The sequence below is a fragment of the Dipodomys merriami genome, unplaced genomic scaffold, assembly GCF_024711535.1.
Source record: "Dipodomys merriami isolate MVZ:Mamm:240054 unplaced genomic scaffold, mDipMer1.0.p SCAF_13, whole genome shotgun sequence".
Classification (NCBI taxonomy): domain Eukaryota; kingdom Metazoa; phylum Chordata; class Mammalia; order Rodentia; family Heteromyidae; genus Dipodomys; species Dipodomys merriami.
The window spans coordinates 36,418,515-36,436,148 of NW_027202604.1; the positions used below are offsets into that span (position 1 = coordinate 36,418,515).

The following is a 17,634-nucleotide window of genomic DNA, read 5'->3' on the forward strand; positions in this document are numbered from 1 at the left end:
AGAGCAGAGAAGACCCATGAAGAGAGCAGAGTTCAGAGGAAATGTAAGACTTCAGAGAAGAGGAAGATATGGAGAAGGCCATAAGGACGGGCACTCAAGAGGACCCTCAGGCAAAGATGGTACCTGCAGTAGCATCTTCAGAACACCAGGAAGGAGCTGTTCATCCCAGATGAGCAGACACAGAGCTACCATGTAGGGAGAATTCTCTCCTTCCCTCCCCTCAGCTGCACTAAGTTCTGGCAACAAGAACTGGAGATGCTATTTAGCATTCCTTCCCTGGCCACTCCTCTTTCTACTGCTTTGTGTCAAAAGCAACCCAGGCTCCCTGTCTCCCTTTAAAACATAATTAACATTCACAGTGGGGTGAGCTGCGCACAGAACTTGCAGATGGACGCTTCCTGTTAGCTCCCATGCTGGCACCCGCACAATACGCCAAACAATGTTCTAGCTCCCTTTTCCTTTAATTAAAACAAGCTTCCCACTCTGCTGCCTTCTGACTATTGTCTTGAAGGAGTCAACAAAACAGTACCTGAGTACCTACTATGTGCCAGACAAGATACATGCACACTGCGACAAGCCAGAAACTGTCCTGCCAGAAACTGTCCTGGAAATTAAACCTATTCATAACTACAAACCAATGTGTTCCACATGAGAAATACAGCACAAAGCATTTTGAAGGATCTTTAAAAGTAGAGGGAGAAAACCAAACACTGATCTGCCTGGGGCATAGAATCCAAGTGCTACTTTTTTGTGTGTGTTGGGCCCACAATCTCTAGTAGAATGAGCAAAGGAGTTGTCAGATAAAATCCAGTTCACTCCATTGTGTGACTCCTACCTCCTCCTTGCTACTCAGGGAGACTGTGGTTCAAAGCCAGCCTGGACAAAAGGTTCATGATACCTCCATCTCAACCAATAAAAAAAGTGGGCAAGCCGGGCGCTGGTGGCTCACACCTGTAATCCTAGCTACTCAGGAGGCTGAGATCTGAGGATCGAGGTTCAAAGCCAGCCGGGGCAGGAGAGACCGTGAGACTCCTATCTCCAATAAACCACCAGAAAACCGGAAGTGGCGCTGTAGCTCAAGTGGTAGAGCGCTCGCCTTGAGCTGAAGAGCTGAGGGACAGCGCCCAGGCCCGGAGTTCAAGCCCCATGACCGACAAAAAAAAAAAAAAAAAAGTGGGCAAGCTATGTAGGAAGTATAAATAGGAGGATCATGTCTAGGCTGAAAGAACCACCAAAAGCAAAAAGAGGCTGGAGGCATGGCTCAAGTGGTAAAACATATTCCTAGCAAGCACAAGGCCCGAGTTCAAATCTTAGTACTGTTTCAAAATTCTCCAGTTCCTAATTGTAGCTCCCATCTGCAACTTGGGGTCCTTGAGTCTGTTTTCTCACTTTCAAAATGGAAATCACAATCCTCTCTCACCCACTGGGATGAAATCAGGTATCCGTACCTTATGAAGCCAAATACAGACAAGTTGGAAACAGCAGGAGCGTATCAGTCATTTAGCAAGTTTCCGTTAAGTACCAGCCAGTGTTTTAGGCACATTATCTACTTAAGAAATCATAAGTCATTCACTTCACAACTTGGCCAGCTAGATGGTATTGGTCACATTTTATACCTGAGATAAAGTCAGTAACTAAAATCTAACGTCACAGTCATATCATAAACCTACAATGGCTAACATGTCCTCTGGCCAATGGACCACACTGCTTTCCAGTTTTACAATTAGGCCTTGAAGGGGGCAAACGTTCATTCGTTACAAATGCCTTTCTACAATAAGCAACATGCTGCAAGAGACGTCACAAATCAAACATAGCTTTCCTCACCTGCTCCCTGTCCTGCTTGCTTATCAATCGTGCTGCTGCCACCGCTGTGTTAAAAGTCCACATTCCTTTGTTCAGTGCGGACTGTACTGTGTGGCTGGCATGGGAGAGTGCCCACCGGCACAGCAGAAGCCACTTCACTTCATTTAACTACACCACTGAGTCAGAGACCTCCAGGTGAAAATGGCCAGCAGGCAGATCAAACCATGCCTCTGGAGCTTTGAGAATTTAGAATTATTGGCACAAAGCAACATCTGGAATCAAGAAACCCCACTCCCTTGTGACTTCCTAAGTCCAGAACAGCCTTGGGGAAGTATAAAAGATGAGAAAACTCATCCTGAAATTATTACTTCCTTTTGGCAACCAGGTGAAAAATGCTCTGTGGTTCACCTGTCCTCTTCTACATTTGTTTGTGTGAGAAACAAACACTTCACCATTCTTCCAGGGTTGTAATCAAAAGGAAACATCTTCCTTGTGAACTTATAAATAAGTAAAAATGATCATAATGGAGTTGAAAGACAGTGCATGGAACCCACAAAGGAATAAGGGCTGTATTATTAGAACCACATGGCACAAATTTAGCCCTACACAGCCAGTGGTAGCATACAAATCAACCACAAAGTATTCATTCGCCATCCAAATGCAGTTGGTCAAATCCTGAAGGCATTTCCATAATAACAGTTTTCTATATGCCTGCTCTCTAGCAGAAATTATGGGTTCCATAAAAAAGTAATAGCAGTATGATTTTAGTTAAAAACCAATTTACATTCTGCATTTCTGTTCAATAGCCTAGTTGATTGAGGCCCTTTGGGAACAACTCTCATACTATGGTACTGAAGCTCATTAAATAAAACCATGAATTGTGCAAAATGGTTACACACTTGGTTGATAAGTTCCTTGAATATTATTTACTTTTCTCTTTGGCTTAAGATATCAAGCACAGAACCCACAGATGTATTATTGGCTGGATTGTGCACACACCAGAAAGGAAGGCAATGTAGTTTACTATGCTTGAATAGCAACCTTGCCTCTGTGTAAGGATATGAAATGGTATCATTGCTTTAGAAACTAGAAATTGCACATTTCCTGGAGTAGCTGCTACATCTGTTCTGGGTGAATCCAGGAACAATGAGATGAAATTCAACGAAGTGCTACCTAGCTAGGCAGAAGGAAGAAACAAGTGGAGTGATTACCTGGCTTTGTTGCTGGAAGCAGATGCAAATGTCTCGCTCTTGTTCATCATCATTTCCATGGCTGATTTATCCAACTTTCTGACCAGATCCACTTTATATCTCATAAGAAGAGTCATTTACTTTAATGTTCACTAATGTATAGTAGTTTATTCCCTAAAAATACTGAACAGGCAAAGAAGGGGAATTAGAATCCATTGAACAATGGTTACATTCTAGTTGGCATGCTAACTTTTTCATAGGCATTATATCTTGAATCTTCTTCTCTATAAAAAAACAAAAGATTTCTATGATCTCAAGAGGTGCCAGAGAATTCTATTCCATGTAAAATATTCTTTTCCCACTTTATAATAGAGAAAAGCAAGACTAAAAAAAAAAAAAAAACTTCCTAAGGTGTCCCTAGGCTATACAAATAGTTTGAGATTTAAAATAGATGGATTTGAACCCAAATGTCCGAATGTGGTCTCTTTTCACTGAAGAACACAATCTACCAGCCCAGCAATGGAGATTGAGCAATGCTATGGAACATTTATCAATGGAAATGAGATTGCTGTATGCTATTGACATGTATACACAATACAGTCACTTAATAGTTTTGTTATTGAGTGACTTTTCTGTGTCACAAATATGAGTTGTCATCAAGTATCACACATACACATGTCAAAATGGAATTGTCATCTTTAAAATGGGCCCCCAAAAATCTCCTGTGGATCCTAGAATAAATGAGACGCACTAGGATGAGGATAAGTTACAGAGAGGAGCTCTAATCTGGGTGACTTTATTGCAGATGGTACAAGAGGAACTAAGAAAAATTCAACACTGCCAGACACAAATCTCCAGTCTCGGGCCCGGGGAAGTATTCCCACTTTCTCCCGTCTTCATCAGCCCGCTCATTCAAGTCATCGGTATGCCTGTCAGCCATGACAGCCAGTGGCTCAGCGGCAACGGGCCTCCCATGCTTGGGTGGAGAATTGTATTTAGAGAGTGACACACATTTTGACATTTGAGATTTTTCACTGAGATCTGAAGCACAAAGGCAGACAATTGCTGCTGAAGTACAAGCCTGCACCTCAGGTACAATAATAAGATCTCATCAAGAAATATGGACAGCTGGTGTCCTAATGGAAAATTTTGCCTGCATTTTTAATATTTCTGCCAAAAAAGTTTGACGGCTGAAGCTAATACATTTTCCACACACATATTTCTTTTTTAATTTGGCCAAAGCCCTGGAAGGCTGAATAACTAGAAAATGATTAATTTTGAACACATTTCCCTGATTCACGTAAGTCAGGGTGTCACTGAGAGACATGCGGGCTGGGCCCAGCTCAAGGAAGCCCTGCAGGGAGGGACAGGGGGTCGGTGGGGACATAGATAGCAGGTCACCAAGCCACATTCCCTCACCTAGCATGGCTGCAGAGCTGTGGAAGGAACAGGGGTAAAATCTAACAGTCCTGACACACAACCCTTTCAGGAGGTAACCATGAGCCTCCTGTTCTCCAGGCCAGCCACTGAATATTCCTGCCGGGCTTCTTCCTCCCTTTTTACTCCAGTATCCTCTACTCTGTGGCTGTTTCGTTCCTCCGTCTGTTCCATTGTGGTCTAGACTTTTTTTGCGGCAGACTTCGCATGAAAAGAATGCAGAGTGAGAGAAATTCTCAGCGCTTTCCCTGGGTACCACTGACTCCCTTAATCAAAGTCACTAGCCCTTGGAGCCCACTGCCTTGGTAAACCTGTCTCTGCTCTGGTTTCCACGAGAAATCTCAGCAAGCCTAGAAAGCAAGGCGCACATACATTCACATCTTCTAAACAGATATATGGTTATAGATTATAATTATAGATATATAATATATAAAGTCTTCTTCCAGAGGCTCTACATAGCCAAACACATTGATTCATGTCTGTCAATCTAGCCACTAGGGAGGAAGAGACGCAAGAGAATTGTGGTTTGAGGCCAGCCTAGCCCAAAAGTTCATGAGAGCCCATCTCAACAAATAAAAATCTGGGCACATTGCTACCCACCTGCCATTCCAGCAATACAAGTATACATAATAGGACCACAATTCATTTATATGTTATGTATGTAAAATGTGTTATATATGATCCAGTACCTTTAATGTAGCAATACACACACACACACACACACACACACACACACACACACACACACACACACACACACACACACACACACATAATATAGTAATATACCAAAAAAACAGGAGGGAAGTTTTGACCACTGGAAGCCTGCAATCTTTGCAGAATTGCTCTAGAAATACGGACTTCTCAGCCAGAGTGGCAAATATATGCCTGAATTTCCTTTCCAATATGCCCCGCAGGCAGTTAACAGTGCCTGTCCTCTCCTTCCCTGGGACCTCACAGAAACTCTACATCCTTTCTTGAGCAGACCACAGATGCAATCGACCAGGCATAACCACCTCAATCAGTTCACATCCACGTGCCAGACCTGATCTAGGCCGCTGAGTCAGGAGAGCAGCCCGCTGGAATGCTGCAGAAAGAAACCCAGGAGCCACCTGTCCTCATCCTGTGGGCAGCACAAAGGACTTGAGCAATGAAGAGAAGGAGAGCAGATGAAAGGGCTGGGGCCATGGCCTCAAAGATGAGGAACCATTTTGTTGGTCCATCAGTAAAAGCCCTGACCTGCCCCCAGCATCCTCAGTGGAGAAACAAGGCTACTTTGAGTGTGTGTGTGTGTGTGTGTGTGTGTGTGTGTGTGTGTAACTTAAAAGTTCTTCCTATAAACCATTTCCATTTGAGTGGCATTTGAACAAGAGCCCAGGTTTCACTGTAAGTTCATTAATTAGTTCAAGAGGTGCTTTATAAGGAGAAGCTAATCAGGATCCTCAATTGACAGGAACTCAGCATCTTTCCTCTGGGGACTGCCTCCTCTCACAATGAAAAAAATTTTTAATAAATAAAGACAGGCAGTGCTGTAAAGCCCCTGACTGGCAGTCTGTTTGCTGTCCCGCAGGGGAGGCTGAAGCCATGCAGAGGGGAGATGGGCCCAGGGAGAAGAGTCTCCTGTCCAGTTTAGAGGAGCAGAATGCTATGTACCTGCAGGTGCTATTCTCTTTCACTCTACCACTGACAAGAGCTTGCCATGTTATCACCTCAGTATCTACAGGGCATCTGTTCCATCACATTCAGCAGGTCCAAGGCCTGGGCTGTTCAAGTCTCTTTGGGAAATTTGAGATTTGTAGTATTGGCACAGAACCTCTGCATGGGTCCCCCATTTATTTATTTATTTATTTATTTATTTATTTATTTATTTATTTATTTATTTATTTATTTATTTATTTATTTAGTCCCTCATGGGGCTTAAACTCTGGGCCTGAACACTGTCCCTCAGCTCTTCAGCTCAAGGTAGAGCTCTTCAGCTCTACCACTTGAGCCACAGCGCCACTTCTGATTTTCTGAGAAGTTTATTGGAGATAAGAGTCTCACAGACTTTCCTACTTGGGCTGGCTTTGAACTGCGATTCTCAGATCTCAGCCTCCTGAGTAGCTAGGATTATAAGCATGAGCCACTGGCGCCCGGAAGCTTCTCCCCTTTATCAAACTCTCCCTCTCTGTCTCTCTGTCTGTCTCTGTCTCTCTTTGTCTCTCTCTGGCTCTCTGTCTCTGTCTCTCTTTGTCTCTCTCTGGCTCTCTGTCTCTGTCTCTGTCTCTGTCTCTCCTCTCTCTCTCTCTCTCCCTCTCTCTCTCTCTCTCTCTCTCTCTCTCTCTCTCTCTCTCTCTCTCTCTCTCTCTCTCTCTCTCTCTCTCTCTCTCCCCTTCACAACAAATTCCCCTTCCTCCAAGAAGCCCTGGTTGACTTCTTCAATACCCATGGACCTCCCACTTTGCTGGTCAGTACCAGGACCAGCATTCATAGCTAAGGCACATTACCTATAGTCATTTTTGTAAAGATGATTCACCTCCCTAGATGAACTGTGGAACACTCTAAGAAAAATAAAAGAATAGATCTCCTGATGGTTTATTACACAAAAGGACTAGTAGCTACCCCCTGCTCCAACTTTCCTTCTTGGAATGATGATTCAAATATAGATGTGTTTCTCCATGCTTCCTCTTCCATAATAGCTGAGCTCTATTTCATAGAAAACAAAGAGGGACTCTCCTTTTCCCACTTTCTTCCTCTGTTCCAACCCCCTAGTCCTTTTCCACCATGAGAGGCACTCACTTGCATGTGTGTTACACTCCTTGTCCATTAAACAGAACCCCAAGAGGTGTCCACATGGAAGTTCTATACGGGGGAGATGAAGTCTCCAACACGTCTCCTGATCTAGAAGATCCAGCAAGTGGCTTTACACTTAAGTCTAGCTTTTAGTCTTTAGCCAGACTTTAAAGTAGAACGCAGCCTTGTCTTGTAAACATCTGGTGGGAGCAATCTGTCAATCGATTTTCCCCACTACTGTCATGAATATGCAAGGCCTATACTACCATATTAAGACGCTGAGGATTAAGGCTTTGTCTGTTAATCTGAGGTTAAGCCAGAATAAAAATGTCCAGGCTATCTCTTAAAGCACTTAGCGTCACACATGTTCATCAGCTGTCCATCACTCATGAATTGAAATGCCTGAGATAATCAACTTACAAGGAGAAGGGCTGTTTTGGTTTGGATTAGCAATTTTGAAGCTTCTAGTCAATGATCACTTGCCTCATAGTGTTGCCGCGTGTGGGAAGGCTGATGATTGTAGTGAAAGTACACCATGGAGCAAAACCCCTCACCCCATGGCCAGAGATCAAAAAGAAAGAGGAAGGGTCCTGGGTACCACCCTCTCCTCCCAGTTCTCAAGGATTCCAACACATCCTGATACAGGATCAACCTTGTACCACACGGGCTCTGAGGAACTATGCAGTGTATAGCTGGGGCTGCTTTTAGAACCTCTAATTCTATATGGCACTTCTCAAACTCATGGATTCTTGCTTGCGAGGCAGGCTCTCCCTTTTTGCTATAGTTAGTTGTGAAATAAACTCTCATGTGTTGTTGGTTTTATCCTACACTGACCTGAGCCACAGTCTCCCTAGTTATACTTCCTGCTGTAGTGGGGATGACATGAGTAATTGTACCCCAGCTACTGGCTGAGATGAAGCTTTCACAAACTTTTTGACCAGTCAAGCCTCAAACCATAATCCTCCAGATCTCTACCTCCTGTGTAGCTGGGATTACAGGCATCAACCCAGGCCAGAGTAGCTCTATATGAAGGAGATTAAGTTAACTCGGGTTGACAATCATTGAGGATGATAGGAAGGTTATTTGGTTTTTAGAGCAGAGACTCCATTCTTCAGCAAATCCCATCCTAGCAAAGGAATTAAACTTCTTTAAGTATATATGTTTATATACTTATATCAAGGTGGATGCTAGACAGTGCCCTCACCATTTCCTCCATTACCCTGCATAGGAAAGCAGAGGAGGAGGCAAACTGTAAGAAGAGAGGCTTAGTGACAGCTCAAGAGAATGAGGGCTTCGAGTATTGATCAGGAAGGACCTCTAACCCCAAGCTAAAACATGCAAATGGGGCTTTACAAGTCACAAGATGCATTTGCCAGAACTGTGTCTAGAAAAAAGTCTAAGAGACACCAGCTTAAAGGGAAAGGGAGGCACAGCGCATACATCATGAGCAGAGGCGGGGCTGATCCTCACAGACAAATGAAATCAGGTCCTAGACATCAAAGACTGCTGCTATGCCTGTGTCTTCTGGTGATTTCCCTGCGTGTTCCTGGGTTTCTTCCAAAGCCACAGGTCCAACATTAAGATATTTAGGCCACTTTGATTTTTATGGAATTGGTATCCTACTCCCGGTCACACACCCTTCAGAAGAACATAAGCCAGCATACAACAGAGATACCTACATACCCATGTTCTTAGCAGCACTGTTCACAAAAGCCAAATGAGGGAATCAGCTTAGGTGCCCAACCACCAAAAAATGGATAAAGAAAATGTGGTACATGTATTTGTATATTTATACCTACATATAAAATGGAGTATTATTCAGCCATAAAGAAGAATGAAATCATGACATTTTCACGAAAACGAAGGAACTAGACATCATTCTCTTCAGGGAAATAAAACATAAAGAAAGCCAAATGTCATAGGTTTTCTGTCATATGCAGATCTAAACCTAGAGTAATGATCTGACTGTAACAGGGAAACTGTAGGAGGATAATAGTGGGAGTAGAGAGGGCAAAAGAGATGAAAGGTGAGTGTAATAGAAATTCATTATATACATGTATGAAGGTAATACAATAATACCCATTACCATCTAAAAGGGGCGTTAAGAAAAAAGTAGGGTGTATAGATATGTTCAAAATACATTATGCATATATGGAAGTGACGTGATAAAAATCATTTTTTCAATTAATATAAGCCAATAAAAGGAATAATGAAGCTCTTTTCAAGAAATTTTATCAAAATTTAAAGTAATACAATAAAAATAAAGCATTGTTAATACAGAGAGATAAGATAGAAAGGAAAGAGGAAGAAAGGAAAAGAAAGAAAGAAAGAAAGAAAGAAAGAAAGAAAGAAAGAAAGAAAGAAAGAAAGAAAGAAAGAAAGAAAGAGAAAGAGAGAGAGAGAGGGAGAGAGGGAGGGAGGGAGGGAGGAAGGAAGGAAGGAAGGAAGGAAGGAAGGAAGGAAGGAAGGAAGGAAAGAAGAAGGGAGGAAGGGAGGAAGGAAGGAAGGGAGGAAGGAAGGAAGGGAGGAAAGAAGGAAGGGAGGAAGGGGAGGAGAAAGGACAAGAGGTAGGGATGGTACCATTGCCTCATTTTTCAATCCTTTCATCATCCTGTCTAAAGCTATCTAAAACTCTTTACTGATTTTCCCAACTTACTACCATCTAAACTTTTGGAGGACACGAGTAATTCTGTTCTGTTGACCATAACAGCTCAGCTTCCAGCTCGACCCTCTGCCGCACAACAAGCAACTATTGAATATTTAGTTTAGAAGTAATGTGAGTGGATCTGAGATTTTCAAATGTGCTGGTTAGGTAAACATAAATATTTCATCTCCCTGATGCTCCAGTTCCTGCAAAGAAATTCAGGCATTTGCAGAAGATCTAGAAAGCTCAATATCTGTGTGGCTAATGTACCCCTGGAGTCGACAATGGGGGTGAGATTCTGGATCTGTAGGGAAGAAGGGCAAAGAGTAGAGTGGAATGGAAGCCTGGGATGAATCAACTTGATGGAACACATGGAGACAGAGCAGCAGCCCGTGCCAGGGTGGCCGGGACACCTGGAAGGCATCTCTGTCTCAGAAGCTCATCATATGCCCAGAACCAACCTGCACCCTGAGAACCCTGGGGTGGGGAAGGAGAACACTCCCTGTCCCATAAAGGGGAAGAGTGACATCTCCCTCACCCCATTCTGAACACGGACCCCAGTCAACTTAGACATCTCCTGTGGAGTCACAGGCGAGGCAAAACGAGGTGCTGACATTTACTCTTCGAGCCCTTGGTCAGGTGCTACCACTGCCCATCCTCTCTTTTCCTGGGGTTCTTCCAAATCCTTTGCCAAGGCAGAAATGGTCTGGGTACACTGCAGACTCCCACGTCTGCTCTCTCCCTCAGCCCACATGGTGAAAGACCATTACACCCCTATTTTGAGCCCTTTTTGGTCTGAAACAGCCTTCTCCTATTTTTACTAACAGTTGATTTTTTTTAATGCAAGTTATTTCAGGCTCAAGACAAAGAACTACCACACCATGTTCTGGGTGGCTTGACACCACTTCTACGCATCTTTCACCAGTGATATTTTCACCTTGATCTGCTGCACTGTTTATTTTTGCATTGCTCTGAGCAATGTATGAGCAATGTATGTACCACTGTGTTATATTTTCCTTGTTCCTCCCCTCCTTTGTATTTTGATAGATGTTTTCATTCTAGCAGATAAATACCCTCCAAAAGCTCCAGGACAACACAGGCATAGCCACACATCATTTTACAAAACATATTTGACTGAAACAAGAATTGGAAAGAGTTAAGTAACAGAGACAAGAGGACTCCCAATTTTCTTGGCAGATAGCACAGCATTTTTTTTTGAAAACCAGAGCATATTATCTGTAAATTATATCCATTTTTATTGTGCCAGTTTGGGGCCTTGAACTCAAGACTCTGCCCATGCTTAGTTTTCTCACTCAAGGTGGGTACCCTACAACTTGAGCCACAGCTCCACATCCAGCTTTTTGCTGGTTAACTGGAGATAAGAATCTTACTGACTTTCCTGCCCAGGCTGGCTTTGAACTCTGATGGTCACGTGTCAGTCTCTTGAGCAGCTATGATTACAGGTATGAACCACCAGCACCTGGCATGTAAATATAGTCAATTACCATAATCACAAATCCTTTCAGATGAATCAAAAAATACCTCTTACCATTCAATAGGGTGATATGTGTGTATTTCTATCTATCTATCTATATATAATAGCTATACATATTATATATAAAAACATGTATTGTATATTATATACTAAATATACATATACATACATAAATATTTGCTATATAAAATGGGATTATTATAAATTGCATGCATTCATATATGTATAAAATCACATTTTTATGGATATAGATATGTACACATATATATTATTCATTCATCAGGAAGAATTACATGTCATTTATAGGAAAATGAATAATCCTGGAAAAGTCATATTGAGTGAAGTAAGCCAGGCTCAGAGAGATGAAGATTGGATGTTTTCTCTCATATGTAGATATTAAACATATGAAAACAAATACAGGACTGTAGGTATATGTACATGATCAAACTTACTAAAGTATTATATACTCAGGGATGAGATCCATGAGATAGCCCTTTGAACAATGCACAGACAGTTAATTAGATGAATACCAGGGAGTTAAAACATGTCTTGACTGAAGGGAGGGGGTGGGATAAATGAATAGAGAAGTAGGGGAAAATATAATCATAATACTCAACATACATACTTGGAAATGGAGGAGATGACTGGGGATGGGGCAGAGGAGGAGGAGAGTCATGAATTGATCAAGACGCACTATACACATAAACAGACATGCTACGTTGTTTTGGATAATTCTTTGAGGATAATTTTTTAAAAAGCACATTTTTCTCTCACATGGGAATTTAGATTTAAATCATAAACATATATGAAAACATACACAGGTCATATGCACATATGCACAAATTGGCTAAAGTATGGTATACTCAGAGGAGGCCTCCAATGGTTTAAACTCTTCTGAATACCAGATGAGCAGTTTAACAAGACAAATACCAGGAAGCTGATATGTTATCAAGGGAGAGGCCGAGGGACAGGGCAGATGAGCAGAGAGAGGGAAGGTGGGAAAACACAGTCAATGTATATATTCAATGTGCATATGTAAAATGAAAACTTGATATGATGGGATTGGGAAAGATGATCAAGATGCCTTTACTTCAAAACTGATTTGTTAAATTGAAACCCCTTTGGACAACTACTTAAAAATATTTTTAAGGGCAAAAAAAAGTTTTCAAAAGAAGAAAATAAAAGTACAGTTTCACAGGATCCTCACAGATCCTGTGAACACAGCCAACTACCAGCCTTTACCAGGAATGGTGGCTCTCAGCAGAGGGAACTTTTAAATGCGAGCCCAAATCAGTTCTTCCTGTCAACCCTGGTTTTTCTAGCTAATAGAGAACTCTGATATACATTTGGTGCCTTTATCCTGAGAAATTTCTTACCAAAAATAATAATAATAGTAATAATAAAATAAAATAATGAGCAGCAGAAAGGAAAAAAAATAGCTCTTTGTTTGAAGTTCCTTAAAAAGTCATTTGCTGAAACAAGTATCATCCACTCATGTAAACATGCAAAATTCATTTAACTGATCTCTGGCTGTGTTGAGAAATTGGAATCTGAAGGCTTACAGCAAATAGTCTCCGAGGGATCATGGGATATGAAATGCAAATGATACAGGCAAGGCTGCCTTTCTGACAACTCAGTTGGTGCTTTTAATGCTCTAGGCCAGGGCTCTGCTGTCTGCCATCATGATGGGAGAGTCACCACAAAGACTGGAGTAGATGCTGGAGGTAGGATTCAAGAGGTTTGTGACAAGGGAACATTGGAAAACACTAGGCCTCTTCATATACCTGTTCATTTATCCAGCCTCTGACAAAAGTATACAACTGTGACTAGCACCTGATGGCTCTCCCAGGGTATGTCCATAATAAAGACGGCACCATTCCCTGGGTCTCTTTCTCCTTCTCCCTTCCATTTTTTTTTTTTTTGGTCTTTCTGGGGGATATCCCATCTACTCTATCAAAATTCTAATTCAGCCTGACTTCTCTACTTTGCAAAAGTCAAACACCAAGTAACTAAATTTGGTTATTGTCTAAGCATTTAGACTCAATGTGACCTCAGAAGAATTCATTCATTTCTCTCAACTATATTTCTTTTCCTGATTTTCCCACGTCAAACAAAGGTATCAACCCAAGGCAAGGGTCCCAGACGCATTCTTTACTCCTTTCTCTTCTCCTTGGTAGCTAATAGGATGGCAAGAGATGATATTTCTATTCTGCTAGCCTACTGTCATCCTTACAACAAACTTCCCATTCATTCCTTCTTTTGTTCCCCTGTTCTTTTTTTTTTTTTTTTGGTCAATCATGGGGCTTGAACTCACCACCTGGGCACCATCCCTGATCTTTTCTCAAGGCTAGAGCTCTACCACCTTGAACCACAGTGCCACTTTCAGTCTTCTGGTGGCTAATTGGAAATAATTCTCATAGACTTTCCTGCCTGGGCTGGCTATGAACCATGATCTGAAGATCTCTGCCTACTGAGTAGCTAGGATTACAGACATGAGCCACTGGTGCCCAGTGGGGAGGAGTTTATGTCTGTCTTGTTATAACTCCAGGATTACAGGCGTGGCACCCAGCCCTATTTTTGTCTTTTTTGGTAGGTCATGCGGCTTGAACCCTGGGCACTGTCCCTCAGCTCTTCAGCTCAAGGCTAGCCCTCTACCATTTAAGCCAAGAGCCACTTCCAGACCCATTCTTTTATTCAATATCGAGTCTTCTATGCCAGACACTTCTCTAAGTGAGTCAAGACACAGTAATAAACTCTATTCCTGCAGACTTGTATTTGATTAAAGGAAGAGGGGCAATAAGCAACACATTAAATAAGTACAAAATTTATGTTATTATAAGTATACAGAAAATAAAAAACCTTGAGGAAGTGGAGGAAGATGCAGGGTAGAGTGAGGGCTGAGGGAGGGTATTGGGTGGTTAAAGGAGAGATCAGGGGAGTCTGGGGATGCACGAGAAAAGCCCTGCAGGGCAGAGTATAAAGGAAAGCTCTGGGTGCTTTGGGTATTTACAAAAAGCAAAAAGGCCAGAAGGCAAAGAAAGAGATACATGTGGGGAGAGAGGGGAGGGAGAGCCAGCGGGATTTTATGATGGGCTAAACAGAAGATATAAAAGAAAACTGTCCAGGGCAACTGTACTGAGCATCTTCCACCAATCAAGGAAACAAGGGTGGACGGGAAAGCTGAGACTTCTGTCTAGGACCTGCTACATTTGAGATGTCTACTAGATACTTAGCAAGAAACAACTGGCAGATGGTTGGGTAAAGAGGATGGGACTCAGGAGGAAGGTTGTGCTGGGCCTGGTCCTCTGACTCTCAGCCAGAGTAACTCCATCTTGTAGCCAGTCACCGTTTAGCCCTTTTATTACTAAAGACTATTACTGCTACACACTGGGCCCCACAACCTCTCCAGCCAGACAGTGTCTGCCAAGGTCAGAAAGATAAAGCACACGTGAACACACGCTCTTCCCAGTGGCTGTCATGCATTTGAGCCTGTAGTTAACTTATGTTAGATGGTGCTCTAGCCCAGAGCTCTGTTATAGACACAGAGCAGAAAATAGAGGAATTTAGGAGGCAGGGGTTGAAGATTCTGTGGGTTTGGGAAGTCTGGGTGAAAGTGCTTCATGAGGTATGTACCAGATATGGCCCCGCTATAGGTGCTCACTGCTCAATGAGTAAAACAAACGTTGCCTACTGTTAAAAACGTCTTTGTACACATTCAAGATGGACTTGCTCCGTCACAAGGCCGGCAGCACCATTCCAGTTAGCAGTTTGTAGGTAGCCAGCTCTTGAGGCCTCTCCAGGAAATTCCAGGGATGTGGTCCTAGGCCAGGCCCTCATCACTGCTTGTATCATACCCCTGCAGTATCATACCAACCTCTCAAACAGGCTCTCTGTCTCTGCGATGGCCTTGGTTTTCCCACCACAGAAGAACCTCTCGAACTAAAATCTGTTCCATTTCTCCACTGCTTAAAGACTCTTGATTTCCCTCGAAACATAAAATCCAATTCCACTTTGCAGCCCAGCATTCAAACCTGTATTCAGAGACCTGGCTCCTTCTGTCCAACCGGTATGGAGATGTTCCACTAGCTTCTGGACTCATCGGTGTTCCTGAATGTCACTGGCACTGTACTCCCGTGCTGCTCTTGTTCCCATTCTCTGGACCTGCATTAACACTCCACCCCAGCCTCCCTAGAAAATCCACTCGTCCTTAAAGTCCTAATTCACACGTCACCTCCTTGCCAGACCTTGCTTTACACGGCCCAGAGGAATTAATTGCTCTCCCTTCCTGTCTCGCCATAGTTCTTTACAGCTTCTGCTAGTGGTAAGGCAGCTTTCTATCCTCGCCCACTGCACTGACTGGACACTCCATTATTCACGTCTCTGAGTCAGCATCTAGCACAGTGTGAAACAGCAACAACAACAAAAGGCAATGAACCACAATAAACCCAAAGAAACAAACAACCTTGGCTGCCTTGCATCATGTTGCATGCATGCATCATGCTTGCACAGTATGGGAGCCTGGGGGAGGGAAGAAGAGTGAGCAAGAAGTACTGGGCTCCGCAGAGGCTGGGAACCCCCTATAGGCGATGGCCAGTCCCCGAGCCCCTCAGCAGGCACTTTTCTGCTCCCCTTCTTCTCTCCTCCTTACCCCAGACTCCTAGCACCCCAGAGCAGAGGAGGTAACAGGCTTGATTCTAACAGTAGGGGTTTTGTTTAGGCATAAAGAATGCCCTCATTAGAGCAAGAAATGAGATGGAACTTGCCAGAGGAACATTAAAGGAAATAGAAAAGAGCTCTCTAAATTCATCAGGCGCGGGGGGGACAGCAGCAGGCACCCGAGTTTCATCACACTTTGCTTCCTTCACACGTTTGGGAAGCAGTGGTGAGGCCTGGAGCTGCAGCTTATTAACAAGCACACATTTCATCCCAGGTTCTCCACATGACCCCAGCCTTTCTCAGCCGAAGTCAATGGTCCCCCAACATGTGACATCCTGGCCTCCAGACCCCAGGTCACCACTACCACCGAAGGCCTTCTGAAGACTTAACACCTTTAACATAAATAAAACCAAAGTGAATTCTTTTCTAGTAGAAGAATAAATGGAAGTCACCTCTCTTTGTAGAGAATTGGAGATGAATTTCTACCTACTAGCAGAGAAATAATCAAACACAAAGTTAAATCTGTGTACTTCCCAGGGACCAAGGTCAAAGGGAGATTATTCTCAACATCAAAGGCTCCTGGGAGCCTCTGAGTCTCGAATGTCATAAATGAGGCTCTTTGGGAAAAACACAAAACGAAGAACAACAGAGGATTGAGATTTCTTCTTTGGTATAATCACTTCTAAGGGAAACATGGTGGTGGTTACGAAGGCTGGAGCCTGACTCATGCCCCAAGCAAGTAAAAACCTGACATTCCAACAGGGCAGAAAAGAATCTGCCCAGGAGGACAGGGAATTCTTTTTTTCTTTCTTTCTTTTGGTCTTTTCACCATTATATCCTCAGCCTCTGGAACAGTGGCTGGCACACAGGAAGGATACCAAGACCCTTGTTTAATAAGCAATGGATCAGAGGAAAATGGAAGACAAGAGATCAGACATCATGGTGAGAGAAAAGAAACCTAGTGATGTTCTATGGTTCAATTTGATTCTAAAGATGGTCATCATAAAAGTCTGGATGAGCAACCAGGCACCAGTGGCTCACACCTGTAATCCTAGCTACTCAAGAAGCTGAGATCTAAGGATGGTGGATGAAGGCAGCCTGGGCAAAAAAGTCCCCATAAAATTCTATCTCCAAGTAACCATTTAAAAACCAGAAGTGGTGCTGTGGCTCAAGTCGTAGAGCACTAGCCTTGGGCACAAAGGGGCTCAGGTACAGTGCCCAGGCCTGGGGTTCAAGCCCCACAACTGAACCCCCCCAAAAAAAGTCTACATGAGCAAAATGATAAACTTGTTATGGGTATGTAGCAACTCTCTGTTTCAGGTGTATCCTACAACAGAACAAGGATGATGGAATGATTCAGCCCAATGTTCACCAAGATAGGAATCCTGGTGCTGTCCTAATCTTTCTTCTTTTCTTCCTTCCCTTCTTGCTCTTGATTTTTCCACCCACTCCCTCCTTCCCTCCCTCACTTTCTTACTTGCTCACTATCTACAGGCATCCTGGCACTAAATCTTATGGGACCAACTTCTGATCTGAGTCATCTTTGTCACAGTTTTCTCATCTTTTCTCTGGGATGATCTCCCAGTGGTTCCAGTGATTTCTCTCACACAAGTCCATCCTGTCTCCACTCTGCTGTT

General features: G+C 43.1%; 1 long non-coding RNA gene across 3 annotated transcripts in view; it reads right to left on the bottom strand.

Annotated features, from left to right (window-relative positions):
* LOC138824776 (uncharacterized) overlaps window positions 1–17,634 on the bottom strand; it is a 278,919-nt gene that overhangs the window by 69,471 nt on the left and 191,814 nt on the right. For all 3 annotated transcript variants that reach the window (XR_011371187.1, XR_011371186.1, XR_011371188.1), the window contains one exon: window positions 3,015–3,176. This is a non-coding gene — a long non-coding RNA (uncharacterized lncRNA). The remainder of the gene's footprint in view (window positions 1–3,014; window positions 3,177–17,634) is intronic.